The sequence below is a fragment of the Otolemur garnettii genome, unplaced genomic scaffold, assembly GCF_000181295.1.
Source record: "Otolemur garnettii isolate 467f Iridium unplaced genomic scaffold, OtoGar3 scaffold00084, whole genome shotgun sequence".
Taxonomy (NCBI): domain Eukaryota; kingdom Metazoa; phylum Chordata; class Mammalia; order Primates; family Galagidae; genus Otolemur; species Otolemur garnettii.
In genome coordinates, this window is record NW_003852479.1 from 5,062,262 (window position 1) to 5,066,203 (window position 3,942).

Sequence of the window (3,942 nt, forward strand, 5' to 3'; positions counted from 1 at the left end):
GATGGAGACCCCCCAACAGAGCCAATGGAGACCCCCCAACAGAGCCGACGGAGACCCCCCTAGAGCCTACAGAGACCCCCCAACAGAGACCTCCAAGTTTGGGTTTACCACGTATGGTCAGACAGCAAGGAAAGCATCAGCTGCATCCATCAACCTTGGGTCAAGGAAGCCTGAAGAGACTGTTCCAACTCTTGCTCCAAAAACGCTTTCAGTAGCGGCAGCTTTTAATGAAGATGAAGATGGTGACCCAGGAGAAACACCTCCAGAAGCAAAGATGAGAATGAAGAATATTGGAAGGGATACACCAGCATCAGCTGGACTAAACTCATTCCATAAAGGAAAGCCTGGGTTTCTGATTGATAACCAGAAGCTATGGGAACAAAATATAAAATCTCATCTTGAAAATATCCATGACCAAGACGATTAAATGATGTGTTTTGAAATTAGGGGTGTGCAGTGGGTATAAAGTTACAAGGAACAGTTTCCTTTTTTAAAGAATGGTATATTTTCCTTTTTTTTTTTTTTTTAGAGGCAGAATCTTACTCTGTTGTCCTTGGTGGAGTGTCATGGCATCACAGCTCACAGCAACCTCCAGCTCTTGGGCTTAGGAGATTCTCTTGCCTCAGCCTCATGAGTAGCTGGGACTACAGGCGCCCACCACAACGCCCAGATATTTTTTTGTTGCAGTTTGGCCAGGGCTGGGTTTGAACCCACCACCCTCAGTATATGGGGCTGGTGCCCTACTCACTGAGCCACAGGTGCTACCCCTTCCCCCCCCCCTTTTTTTTTTCCTTTTTAAAGATTGAGTGGTACACTAATAAATGAGAGTTTGAAATTAGAGGTAATTTATGTTTTATATACAGATTTGAAGACATTTGCTAATTTTGTAGTTTCATGTGATTAGTTTCCAAAGGTTACAGATAATAAAGAAATCAGAAATGGTACCTCTCTAAGAATTGAGTATTTTTTAGACACAACTATTAGCACATTGAGAGGGCAGCAAACGTTATTGTCTGTTTAAAACTGCAAGCAGCTAGTCTCCTAAGTCCCTCAGCACCTACAGGGTCTGGCTCCCAGGAACAGCCTTACAGAGACAGGGAGTGTGGTATTGGGAGGGAAATGTTACTGAATATTGACTGAAAGTAAATTGAGATGAAATCAAAATACAGCTTTTTTTCCCTTAAAAACAAAACAAAAGATTAATAACAACTCTTCTATAGTTACTTACCGGGAATGGGGTGCGCGGGACTGGAAGTCACTCTGGTGAACCACTGAGTACTGTAGACTTTATAAATACCGTATACTTAGGCAACAACAAATTTATAAAAAAAATTAAAAAAATAAACTAACCCTAGCTTTCTAATGTTTTTACTTGATAAAACTTTTATTTTTTTAACTGTTTAACTCTTTCATAATAACACACAGTGCAACTGTATGAAAATATTGCCCTTCTTAACATGAATACATTGCACAACTGTATGAAAACATTGCCCTTCCTTATACCCTTCTCTGAGCTTTTTTTCTGTTTTTAAATCTTTAATTTTTTAATTTTTAAACTTGTTAGTTAAAAACTAAGGCAGAAGCACACACGTTAGCCTGGGCCTACATAGCATCGGATCACCACCAAGATGTCCCCAGGCGATAGGAATTTTTCAGCTTCATCACCAGCCTATGGGACCATTGCCCTTGGCCGTGGTTTGCCCTTGACTGAAACACTATTACCTGCCACACGACTGTAGAAGGTCAGTATTTCTTAGTTCCACCTCAGGATCATGAGTCTTGGCAACCGTGTTTTACTACTGGACCCAGCCTGTGCTTACAATGGTTTGTTGGATAAGAGTCCAGACTGGACCAGCCAGATTCTCTCTCATGAGAATGTCTAATTGAGACTGAGAAAGACACTTGGGACAGCAGGATTCTCCTATGTGAACAAAAGAAAGGAAAAAAGCAGAAAGGATAAAAGCATAAAATAAAAAGAGGGAAAAGAGAGAGACAGGTGGGCATGGAGGCAAAGACCAGAGACTCATTGTCCAGATGGCTCTTCTGAAGATTAGCTGCATTCCACATGGTCTGCTCCTGTGTCTTTAGGACAAATTCCCCTTTGTCACATAAACTAGCAGGAGGTGGTTTGACAGTGCAGAAGAAAGAACCTTGACTAAAATGACCCACCAGAAGAATCACAAAGTAGAAATGAAGTCACTTTGTTTATAAGGCAAGTCCAAAGTACAGATTCCAGGGAGTTCTTCTAAACAACAGTAGAACACCAATCTATGACTCTCCTGCCTTTAAATTAATATTCCTCCATAGACATAGACAGGAAAGTCATTCTGTATGCCTTTGAAGCCATTTCCTCAAGAAAGCTAAAACTTCCTCTTTATTTTTTAATCAGTTCAGTTTCTTAGTTTATTTGCTTTAAGTTTAGCTGTGCCAGCTTTGCTAGCAGATAATTATTTATAATTGATACAGCTTCAGAGTAAAGCTAATCTTTAAAAAAAAAAAAAAAAGCTGGCGTTTCAGAGAAAAACTCATTCATTTCAGATCCTTGCCAAGTTTTAATAAGTGTATCCTACTGTCTTCTAGAGATTCATGCACTGTTAGCTGCACTTCATTTGGAAAATTTGCGTTTTTTCTCTTAAGCACTCAAGCTGGGAGGCACAAAACAGGAGTTACAAGGCTTGTCTGACGGGCGATGTCGAACAGTAATTTGTTTTCCTCGACTTTATTCTCCTACGGTTCTGATCCCCATGAGCAGATTTTTCATTAGATTTTGTGAACTATTTTATGACAGTCTTATCTTTGCAGAAGGTACTTCCAAAATATTCCAGAGCAGCCGTGACAACTCCCTCCACCACAGAACAAACTGGAGATGCCATTCTGATTCCCACTGTGGTTAACATACTCATGTACCCATTTTCACATAAATTCAGAAAATTATAATGTAGCTCATTCACATCTCATGTAGCTACCTTTGGTGAAGGTGATTCTTATTCAGACATTCACCAAATACTTATTAAAGACACACTATGCTTTAGTTGTTCTTATAGATAATGCCTAGAACCTTAAACAAGACACATTTGTACTTTGTACTTGTGGTAGATATAATCACAATAGGTGATACTGGTGAGAATTCAGAATACTAACAGCCAAAACTGAGACCATGGTCAGAGAGAGGAAGGCCAGTAGCTCAACAGTTGGGGTTCAAGAGAATCCCCTCCCATTAGTGATGTTCAGTCTGGGTGAGAGCGCCAGACGGGTTTAGGGGGTGGGTGAAATCAGTAAGTGTTCCGGATAGGAAAAAAAGAGCATATACAAACTTCCTTGCAGGGTGCTAAAATGGTACCATAGTTCAGAGAATCTAAAACTTTCTCGAATTACTAAAAATGCAAGGGACTCGGGAGAAGTGGAGAAAGAGGGAAGAGAAGAGGTGAAAGGTAATCTCACAGCTCAGAAAATGGGGAGATTGATTAAAGGGCTGTCGTCACAGGTAGGAGATGCTACAGCCTAGGCCGAGACAGAGGGGCAAGGCTGAAGGACAGTGAAAGGAGACATTACTGATATGTCAAAGTTATTCGGTAGACTTGGAATTGATTAGTGGAGAGGCCGAGGAATAAGACATGAGCCACCAGTATTTATGGGGCTAAAGACAGGATAAACAGTTATATAAACTACATTAAGTCAAGGGGACTATTCCTATGGCCATTTAAACACATTACTGAGTGCCTACAACGTGCCAGCTACTGTTTTGAGGGGGTTAGAACATCTTTTAATCAATGTTTGTGTCCAGGTTTCTGCTATAAATATTTCTGTTTCGTTTCAGTAATACTTTTATCTCTCTTGAGTTAATATCCAGTAGTGGAATCTCTGGGTTGTGTGATAAGTTCATATTGAACTTGATAAGAGATTGCTGAACTGTTTTCAAAGCCTCCCTCCCACCACTGCATG